Below are 11,941 nucleotides of genomic sequence, written 5' to 3' on the forward strand. Positions count from 1 at the left end.
GCTCACATTCTATTTCAATTCTCTATTTTTGTAGTAACTGGGCCCCTTTCCCTCTGCTTTCCCAGCCAAGCGATAAATAGGCCCAGCTGGGATTTGTCAAAGTCTGGACCTCTGTTGTAGAGTAAGTGAGGAGGGTAGGGAGGGGAACAGGAGTGGTGAGGAGGATTGGGGGATAGGGAGGGACAGAGGAAAGGAGGGAGAGAGAGAGAAACCCCCGGAGGACTGGAGGCAGGAGGGATGCTCCCTGGCAGCCTCAGGTTCCCCATTCCAAGGTAACTGAGCTGGCATCACGCACGCGGTACCGTCATATGATTTGGCTGACACACACCAGAATGACAACAAAATGCTTGAGGAGAAGACTAAGCACCAGCATCTTCAGATTAAGGTAGTGTCCCGGTTTCACGCTTGCCTTGTATGACATTGTATAAATTGTAAAGATAACACATTTTCTTACCAGCCACGCTGTTCCCCAAATACTAACTATAACAAAGATCAGACAGCATCTGAGTACTGAGCGTGTGTTAAGCCCCGTGAGGAAGGCATCATTTACTTTGCTAGAGAAAGAAACAGGCTCTGAGAGAAACTTCCTGAGGCCAGGCAGCTGTCTCCAAACCCACCTCGTGCCTCCTGACCCTGAAGGTGGAGGACCCAAGTCATTCACGTCAATAATTTACCTACATGCATGTCAGATTGAGATTCAGCCCCCAGATCTAATCATCTCTATGCAGGAATGTGTCAGGAAGGTATACAATTCTATGAGTTCGACCTGGGGGAACAAAGGCAGGCACCCTCGACACAGATGTAGGGCGGAGGTGGGCGCCCAGCACAGGAGCATGTCCAGCCCTGCCCAGTCACACAGCCACCCTGCCATGCCAGTGCAGGAGCCGCCACCGCGTCTCGGGGAAAAGCAGCTTCTCCTGCACAGGAATCTTCCCCTGAAAGTGTGTTCCTGAGAAGGTGTGGACCAACATCTCAGAAATTAGACACCGTGTAACACGCTTATCTATACAGGCTGCCTATGTCAGGGAATCACCAATAATTCCCATCTCGCCATCAATTATTTCTGGTAAATACTGGTTATTCTAAGTTAACTGAGGCAACACAAGAACAATATAATGGAAATGTCAGAGTCAATCAGCTCCATCTGCTGAAGAGCTGGGACTAATGATGAAACCTAAGGAATCCTGGAGAACGCAGCAGGATCCCAGACCCCGCGGACCACCCCAGCCTCCTTCCACAGGAGAGTTAGTCGTGGCGCCAAGGAACGGCTTTCCAAGGAATCTCAGAGGAACTCAAGGTCTTGAAAGTTTAATGGGAATTGAATATTTGCATCTGAGTCACACGAGCACATTAAAAGTAAAATTTCCTCTTTCCACTAGAATTATGAGCTTGCGGCGGCGACACTGGCTGTATCTCATGCTCGTGAGATGTTTGGGCACAGCCGTGCATCTCTGGTGAATCATTTATAATAATATGAAAGAAGTGCTTGGGCCCTCGATCCAGGACCACAGACCCTACCAACGAGGGTCTAAACAGGACAAGCCTCGGCCTGGAGAGGCTGGTGTCCGTGGGGGCTGGGAGGAGCACCAAGGAAACTCAGGGGCAAGCCCCACCCAAGCTCGGCATGTCCTACCCCACGCAGTCGACATCAGCCACAGGGATCTTTTGTTGTTTTTTTTGTTCAGGAAGGAACATATTAAAAAGCCCGGGGTCCAGGGCCTGGACTCCTCAAAGCTCTCCACAGAGCCGGGTTAATTGGCACCTTCCGCCATGTTAAAATCAACTATATATGGCTGCTGAGGGCATCTCAGAGCAGGTGTAACGCTGAGCTTTCTTGCTGTCTGGGGAAAGCAGGAATTCCAGGCCTCTGCCTTCCTACCTCCCCAGAGGCTCTAGCCCAGATGAGCTCAACTTCTCCCAGGTAAGGAGCACAGAAAAGCTTCCCACATGCCCCTCAGGTCACACACGAGCGGTGCAGACCCTTGTACCTTGGCACGAGCCCTCCCAGAGGCAGAAGCCCAGCCCTGTGGCCCCGGCCTGGCAGGAGGCAGCTGCTGGGGCCCCTGCTCAGGGTTCAGCACAGCGAGGTCCAGCCACAGCAGGTGAGACATCCACCACCCGGCCATTCATCTTTAACCTAAAACAGACACAGGAATTTGGCAAGGGGTTCCTTCCCCTGACAAACCCATCCTTCCTGTTCTCATCTCTCCCTCCTGCCCCAGTACTGCGCCCAAGGCCACCCAGCACTGCGCCCAAGGCCTGACTCCCAGTTTCACAGGGAATCCAAGACAATTAAGATTTTGAGAAACTGGGAGCTACACAGAAAATGAGTCATTAAAGCCAGTGTCCACTGATCCTCCCCTCCCCACAGCGGAGAACAGTCCTCGGGATAAAACCCACGGGGCAGGGAAGACGCGATCAAGGTGGGCAGGACAGAGGAGCCACAAAGCAGGTGGTTCGGAGAACAAGGCCACGTGAACACAAAGCTAAAGTGCTCAGCGGCTGGAAGACAAAACACAGGAGACAGAAACACTGACCATTTACAAAGAAAAGAAAAAAAAAAGCCTCACTCTTAAGAGTCCATCAAGATTTAAGTTCTCAAGTCACAATGTATCAGCACAGACTTCTCATAATGCCTGAAACTTGGCGCAGTAAACACGTGAATCAGTTCTCCCAAGTCCATCGTTTTCTTTGATGAGCCTCTTGAGTCTCAGGCTGGTTTCAAAGTAAGCCCTTCTCTGTTTGTTGATGACTTAATAATTAACATACTTGAAAACACATTGACTTCCAAATTAATCTGCTAATAAAATATTAATTACCACACTGGCTGTCATCCACAGAAAAAAACACAATCACTTTCTGGTTTTAAAAACATTAGAATTCAAAGCCACTTTGCCCATCAGAACAGCCCCTGATTTTGACAAGGGCATTCCAAAGCTAATCTGAAAAACTAGTCCAGGCCATGATCGCTGGGGGGTCGGACTTGCCTCATCACCCCACCTCCCTTCTGGAATTAGACAGAACTTAGACGCTTAGTCTGATGGGAAACATTTACAATCTATTCTCTCCGAAGCTACCTGGAGGATTTCCTCCACATGACAAAGCCTTGGTCTCCACAACCCCTTATCTGACAACTCTCTTAACCAACTGTCAATCAGGAAATTTTCAAATCTACCTATGACCTGGACACCCCTGCTTCCAGTTGTCCCACCTTTCCAGACCAAACCCATGTACATCTTACATTTATTTGATTGATTGTCTTATGTCTCCCTAAAAGCTATAAAACCAGGCTGGGCTCTGACCACCTTGGGAATACGTTCTTAGGATCTCCTGAGGGCAGTATCAAGGGCCATGGTAACTCATTTGGCTCAGAATAAATCTCCAAATGCTTCACAGAGTTTGACTCTTTGCTGACACGGTACCTTTCATGGGTATTCATCGAGGGGACTCACAATCAACCGGAGGCATCAGTTGCCCACTGTGCAGAAGTCTCTGCAGGACTGAGCCTCTGGCACGGGGACTCCAACCCCTGAAGCAGCAGCTCTCCCACGTCCCACGGCCTGATAGACCTGCACCTCCCGGGCTTCTCATTTCAGAGTCTCAGCAACAAATCTACCAAACGTGATCAACATCACAGAATATTCCTCGGGGCTTTTGGCTGTTGTTTCTCCCCAAGTTTACTCTAGAACCAGAATGGCAACACTCGGAACAGGATGGTTCTCAGTCACCGACCCTCCTGGTAAATACACTGTCTCCAAGGCCCTTTCCCGCCAGTCACAGCTTCCTTCATGTCAGGCTCGAAGGCCACCTCCCCAAGAAGGAAACCTCTTCAATCCAGCAACCACAGCTCCTGTTCCCATCTAGAGCTTGTCTGCCAGGAAGGGAAGACTCCTCATTCCAGAGACAGCAGGTGCCACAAACTCAGGGTATTAGCCATTGCGAAGGCAAACACTCATGAAATTAATAGACTTTTTCCTCCTTGGATACTGACGTTTTCTCTTCCGGAGGTCAGCCAAGGCCATCTGCACGAGTCACGAGCGTGATGGCTCCAGCCCCTCCTTCAGTGTCAGGAGTGTGGCTCCACTCTGAGACCCTCCTACATCAGCCAGGCCATGCACCTGTTCCCACGACTGCTGTCAGCGGACTACAGCGATTCTAAGATAGTCAGCAAGCTGACGTTCCGAAGGAAGCATTTTAAAGAAAAATGTGTAAGTTTTATTGCATGAAATCAGCTACATCTTTTGCTACTCCAGAGGCTTGTTTTGCTTTCCTCAAGGTTCTCTACAATGATCCTGACAGTCAAGGTTCCCAGTTACAGGCAGAGGGTTGGGCAGGCCGCGTCTGAAGTGTAACACACAGAGGATCCACGTCAAAGGATTTTCCCTGTTCACCAACATCATCAGGACAAACTTTAAACAGTAATAATCTGCCTGTCTGGAAAACTGAGCTCACTTGAGGACTAATGCAACAAATATATTTGACAAAGTTGCAGGTGGACGTTTTAGTGAATGAATCACTATTTCAAGGAGGATAAAGGCTCACTATTCAAAGGCATGTTTTTGTCAAGTTTTCTAATTTCAGCTTCATGCATTTAAATCATGAAGTGAGACTTGTACCTCATACATTACAGAATCTCTACAAAATAGACAAAATTCCAATTCTGTACCTTCACTCTCATTCTTTTCCATATGTGTACAGATGGTCGTAATTTAAGTTGGCATTCCAACAGGATTTCTAAATTAAACTGTCTTCTACTTTAAACACTACGTGTTAAACATTACACATTCCATTGTTCAACATTTATAGCAGGGTCTGTATGGCCCGTTTTAAAGATTTCTTCCTCACTAAAAACAAGTGTTTAAACAATAAATGGTCTACTCTAAAATATTCTAGAGACAGAGATACATTTGGAGAGTGGACACACTTAACACAGAAGTCCGCAACATCAAACAGGCACAACCAGCAGTAAGGGTGGAAAGGGCGCCATGTGAGTGCCCCTAAAAACACACACAAGCCTGGCTGCTTAAAAGGAATGAATATAGCTCAACACTCCTATGTGAACATTGATGTGTCTACTGCCTTACAGAATCCTCCTAGCTGAGCTGCAGGAATCTTCTTTGGAACCTTTTCTCACCTACACTGCCTACAGGTGCCCACTGGGCTCCCTGGGCAGTATCATGTCTTTGTTTAGAATATCACACTATTTGGAGGCCTGTTTAATCCCAAGTCAGAGCCTTATCATAACTCAGACACCATCCCTCAGGGCTTGTGGGCCAACTTCGGCTAATGCAGGCTGCTCCACAGTGCCCTGCAGATGGGCTTGGTGCATCCACACGATTTTAAGATTTGGGGCTGCCGTTTTCTGCAGTCACAGATGCGGACTTACATATTCATCATGACTGAAGGCAGCACGTATTTTTATGTTCCTTCTGTAATGGTAATAATCATGGCAACATTTCCTCGATCCTTAGAAAAGCCTCCTAACAGCAGTTGCATTCCACCCCCTTCCTTAAAATTAATAGAATTTACCAAACTAGGTGAAATCAGTGTTCATGAGAAAGTGAGAAATCAGTGTTCACACAATGGCATAGTAGCTGGGCATAGAGTGTACGTCAACATCCCAAACTAAGCCCCCATCACAGTTATTCCCAACTCGCAGGAAAGCTAGAAAATTTAGAAGGCTTAAAACATAATTATAAATGAAAATAACAAGAAATCAAAGTTTTTGAGGAGCATTTGTTAGCCAAACAAGGAAAGCCATTAACCAGTGCTGATTACATTGCATTTGATTACAGCAGCCAAAGACGTGTCAAGAGGAAGAGACTTTTAAAGATTAGTCTTTCGGTAAGAATGGTTGCTTAACAAGTTCAGACTACTGGGGTACACCAATCATCAATTAAAAAGCAAGGTAAACTAGGGTGAGTCATTTTCCTTAATCCTTAATGCGTCAAAAATTACCACATTGGCCAAGCTGGTCTCCAACTCCTGACCTCAGGTGATCTGCCCGCCCCGGCCTCCCAAAGTGCTGGGATTACAGGCGTGAGCCACCACGCCTGGCTGAGAAGTGTTTGACAGAGGCTGAGGGGAGGCTCCTGTCCCTTCCAGGGACATCCACATCCCACCTAGTTTCCCATACCGACTGTGACACTCGAAGCATCACAGCAAGGGCAGCTGCATCCCCGCAGTTCTCTGCACTCATGCCACAGCTGCGTGAGCAGCCACCGCCCTGGAGCTGCCACTCAGCCTTATCGTGCTGGTACAAGCACAGCAGAAACTACCAAGCCCCCAAGAGGGAGGATTGGGGACCCAGGGGAGTGAACCAGGAGGGAGGAGTGGGGGCCCTGGGGAGTGAACTATGAGGGAGGCGTGGGGGCTCAGGGGAGTGAACAAGGAGGGAGGCGTGGGGGCCCAGGGCAGTGAACCAGGAGGGAGGAGGGTGGAGTTCGGCCCAGGGAGTGAACCAGGAGGGAGAAGTGTGGTCCAGGGGAGTGAGTCAGGAGGCAGGAGGGAGGAAAGCGGTCCAGGAAATGAAGCAGAAGGCTCTGGGGGTAACAAGTTCACACACCACAAATACCTCCCAATCCATCCGCGTGCAGGGAGGGGATGGAAACCACACAGGACCTGCAGCGCTTTCTCCTCGCAGTGAGGAGTGAGGATACCGACTCATGCACAAAATCAGAGCTAAATTTCTACCACGGTGGGGAGACGCTTCATAGACCCAAATGGGTACAAAAAGAAACCAATCATACAAGATCAGTGGATGGAATGGGATCAGAAATTTAAGCCTGTAACGAGTTTTCAGAAAAAACTTCACTTTATCTGCAAGATGACTGCAGCTCTGCTTGATCATTTCTGCAAATGTCTAACTCGCGATGAGCCATCTCAGAGCCGTTCAAGAGGAGTAACAAAATCAAAACGCCACGGCATCCTCCGTATTTTAGATAGCCTGCAACAGTATGGAAATGAGCAGCGGTGCCAGAGCTTTCAAGTTTGTTTGAAGTAAATTCCAGCATCAGGGCAGCATCTTCCTGGCTGAAGCAATGAGGTAGGCTCCTGCTCACCGCATGGGAGACCAGCTTTCAGCTAAGCTGCTGTTAAGGGTCTGCAAACCATGATCCCCGACCGAGCTTTGGCCAGGGATTTTTACACGTTGAAGTTTTCACAAAAGAAATATATGCAGAGACTTCTGTGGCCCTCAAAGCATAACACGTTGCCTACTCTGCCCTTTACAGGAGCTTCTAGCTTTGCTGTCAGTTACAAAGTGTTTCTATAAAATAATGTCACTGATTCTCAAGCATGCCAGCAAAAGTCACACTTCTCAACAACCCTCAATGGAGATGCACCATCCTGTGTTTCACACAGATTTTAGATTTTTAAAAGCCAAAATAAGGGAGGTAATTCAGCTAAGTATTATAGTAACACAATTTGAGATACTTACTGATGTGTGACAACAGAATACTTGGCATTCCTGTGAGGCAATAAACTAGCTCAAACACAAAATAGCAAATCAAAGCATGTTTTGGCCTCTCAAAGTGATCAGTGAAATTGGAAATAACATTCAGTTAAATGACACTAAAAAAAAAAAAAAAAAAAAAGCACAAACAAAACAAATACTACTACACCATCACTCCTTAAATTTATTTAACTACTGCTGCCAAATAAAATGGAGAGACTTCTTACTGCAGGGTAATACTCGGCCATTGTCATCATGAAATAGACCGCTGTGCAGGCTCAGGCCCTCCAGCCCACAAAGGCAGGGGGAGGGAGGAGAAACGATGGCCAGAAACAAAGGGACAGGGCAACCATGACCTAGTCAGCAATTGTACCCTCTCACCTTTCTTCTGGACTTACAATTTTGGAGCCATCTGGGTTTACCTTCCTATGTCCATAAGTCAGCAAGTTCTCGAAGCCAGAAATCTACAATGCTTCTGGCAGCCAAGTCCTCTCGGCCTTCCCCCCATGTTTTAGGGCCTCATCAGCTCACCCCTGGATAGTATCAATGGCCTCGGAGCTCCAGTCAACCTTGCACTCCACAGACTCAAGTATGCCAAGAGCCACTCCAGGCTGCCACTGCCATGACCAAAGGCTTTCAGAGACAGTCGCCAGCACTGCACAAATCCATGTGGCTTCACCAGGCGCAAAGCGGCTCCAGCATTCCATCCAGCCTGTCGCTGCTACCATAGCTGTGAGTCTAGGATGTGTCAGGAAGGGAAGGAAGACACCATGTACCTCATCTCATTTAAGCTTCAGTGTCACAAGGTGGATTTTGTCGTGCCCGTTTTATGGATCAGGAAAGTTTTAAGGAGGGCAAGCACAGGGCCCTGCTGACACAAGAGCAAGACCCGCAGAGGCCTGGGCATGACCCCCGCCCCACGCTCCCTGGGTCCTGATATCCACTCCTCCCCCGTGGGAGCCTGATCCTGGGTCTGCCTGAATTGCTACCATTCCTAAGACACGACTCACGTCTGTCCACCTCCTCCTTTATCTGTTTCCCGCAGCCCAGAGGCGTGTGTGCTCTTCCATCCAGACAGACATCACACTTCAGCACCTGCATCTGACATCACTTCAGCCAAAAGCTTCTCTCAAACCTCCCCCACACCTGCCGGTCACACAGGTCTGCACCCATCACCTTTCTCACACGAATTCTCACATATTCCTGTGTAGCACCATCCAACTGATGATAGTCTGGGAGGAGGAAGCTTTGTAGATAAGTCCACGTTCTACTTTGCTCCCAGCCCTCCGTCTTGCGTCTTGCATGAGGCAACCGATTAACAGCAAATTCATTTCAGCACAACATTTCCATTTGAAGAAACGCAGAGCATAGGGCTCTGGTCATAATTAAAAGCTTGTTTCATTTGTCATTTGAAATTCCATGTACTGCTGCAACAGCAGCACCCCCTCCTCGCCAGGCTCTGCCCTAAGGACATCTTTCTTCCAGCGCTCGATTCCCATCAGAATCCTGGCAGTGACAGCCCCGCAGGTTTCCCAGCGCCTCGGGCTGCGGCTTCCACGCTGGGCCGGCACTGACAGGACCGGAATGGTGCCCCCAACAACTACAGGATCGGAAGCTGGTCGACTGCTCTGTAGGATGGAGACATGTTAGTAATCCCCGACATTTCCACTGACAGGCTGCTCAGGTAAACTGGGAAAAATCCACAAACTAGAAAGAATCCATGGGGAGGAGTACTTCTGTCTCCAACCTGGCAGCAAATGGTGGCTGTGCAGACGATCTCTTCAGGAAAACTATCGACTGTATCTCAGGTCAACAACAGCCCCGCTGAGGGCCAAAAAATCAGCTCCCCCTGGCCCTCACTTCCTAAGGGTCAACCCTCCCAGGCCACCTCTCCTGGAAGATCAGCTCTGACGCACCCACGACGGTCAGGAACCGGCTCTGGGACACATTTCCCAGGCTCCTGCCCACCGCCCTCTCTCTTCTTCCTCCTCCATCTCCCTCTTCACTCCCATCCGCCCTCCCCCTTTCGCTTCCCTTCTCTCCTTTCCTCTCCCTCCCTCATTTCCTTTCAGCCCTCACCTTCCTCACTGCACTTCCCTATGCAACTCAGCGGACGCATTCTCAGGTCAGTAGAGTTTTCTTTCACTCTGTTTCTATTGCAATGATCATTCTTAATGAACAGAAACCTGTTTCGGACCATGTGGATGCCACCTCCTGACCAGCTGCTGCCCCGCGGCTCCGTGTCCACTCAGTGACCTCACGGCGCAGGTGCCCAGCAGTATGGCTGTGACCAGGGGTAGCAACATGGGACATGACAGAGGTATCCCAGCCAAGAGGCCCTGCAAAGCCTCCCCAGCAAACCGGAGCAAGGCCCAGGGCGGTAGGGAGAGCGCCGTGCTCACGATGTAGGCAGTTCAGCTTCCGCAAACTGTCCATCGACTGCAACTTACTTTGTTTCCATGGTTACAGAAGAACCATAAGCATTCTGAAATATGTTCTTGGTTTCATGTTTGCGAAATCTAAGCAACATTATAAGAAAAATCACTGAATTCTGCCCGAGGCTCTAGGGGTGTTTTCCTCTCTGAAAGGAGCCCCTTCCAGGACTTGGGATTGAGTGACAGCCTTCAAAATCACGGTTATCCTGGTGGTAACAGGGAACTCCTCAGCCCGCCGGGAGCTGGGGCCCTCGACAGCCCCCACGGTTCCAGACGCCAGTGTTCTAAGGATCACACATGTGCAGATAGCAAAGCTTGCTGCACACACGCCAGGTGCTAACAAGCCCCAAACGTCTCACTCATACTTGCTAACCACATCGCTTCTCTCAGCCTCCACGGCGTTTCACACTCTGCCTTTATATAGAGATGAACCATGCGTCCTGAGCGCTACAAAGATTCAACTCCTTCCGGGAAGAGGGGTGCATCTTTCCATCACGGGGTCCTCACTCCAGCTGGCACAGGATTTGCAGAGTGGGCGAGTCTAATGTTGATGACACTTTCTCAATATTCCCTTCACACCCCTCCAAAAACAAGAGTGCTGCCAGCTTCTTACCGACGTTGTAATGAGCAAAATATTTTTCTCTTATTTGTCACCTTTTAACGTAATACTAGTGAAGAATGTGACTCTGCATGTACACTGTAAGCACCCACACCGTGAACATTCTGCTCTCCTGTGACTGTATTCACAGGTCACAAGGACAAAACTTCTCCATAGTAGCATATATATATATATATATATATATATATATATTTATATTCATATTTATATATATTTTTTTAACATGACTTCCACTCATCTGAAAGTCACAGATGTAGCTTTTCCTTCATAAAAAGATCCAAATGATACACAAACCAGGTTTAATAAACACATTGGTCCAGGTGGGAAAATGACCCCTCAGTCTCCCTCCCCTCAAAGACCAGGGCAGCCAGGAAACTGCGCTCTCCAGTAAATGACAGCCGGCAGGATTCCCTAAATAAGCAGCCGGAAGATTCCCATCTCGCAGAGCACACCTTTCAAGACTCAAGATGCCCCCGCTCCCTGAATATCCGACGAAGAACAGGGCTACCCAACGGAGGACTGAGGCAGTAAACAAACATGTATTTGGCCGGGGGCGGCGGCTTATGCTTGTAATCCCAGAACTTTGGGAGGAGGAGGCAGGCAGATCACAAGGTCAGGCGATCGAGACCATCCTGGCTAACACGATGAAACCCCCGTCTCTACCAAAAATACAAAAAATTAGCCAGGCGTGCTGGCGGGCACCTGTAGTCCCACGTACTCAGGAGGCTGAGGCAGGAGAATGGCGTGAAGCCAGGAGGCGGAGTTTGCAGAGAGCTAAGATCACACCACTGCACTCCAGCCTCGGCGACAGAGCAAGACTCCGTCTGAAAAAAATAAAATAAAATAAATAAAATTTTAAAAGTTTTCAGCAAATAGCATCATCGACCCACAAATGAGAGGTACCGTTTTCATTCTAGGAGGGAAACACTACAAAACACGTATACTTTAGCCCTGTAAGTGAATTCTTCGGACATTCCTGTGTCCGCTATCAAATGCAGCATATCACCTCAAAAGGCAAAGTTCTATAAGTCACATCCAAGGAAGGGAAAAATCATTCTAAGTTTTAGCCATCCAGTAAGAACCTGATCCAGAGAAGCCTACTTGTTCCAGACTCTAAGCGGCAATATATTGCTACAATGTAATGAAAACAAAGGGATAATTAAGAAAATTTCAATGCTAATAAAAGGCAAAAACATAATTAGATTTATTCTACTCTAGACAGAGCAGCCGGGCAGTTCACCCATACGTTATGAACGTTGCTGTTTTTCAGACAGGGTCCCAACTCTGTCAAGGCTTGACAGCAGGGGCGTGATCTCCACTCACTGCAAGGTCCGCCTCCCAGGCTCAAGCGATTCTCTTCAGCCTCTGGAGTAGCCGGGACTACAGGTGTGCAGCCATCATGCCCAGCTAATTTGTGTGTTTTCCGTAGAGATG

This window comes from Macaca fascicularis, chromosome 6 (assembly GCF_037993035.2).
Source record: "Macaca fascicularis isolate 582-1 chromosome 6, T2T-MFA8v1.1".
NCBI classification, from domain to species: Eukaryota; Metazoa; Chordata; class Mammalia; order Primates; family Cercopithecidae; genus Macaca; species Macaca fascicularis.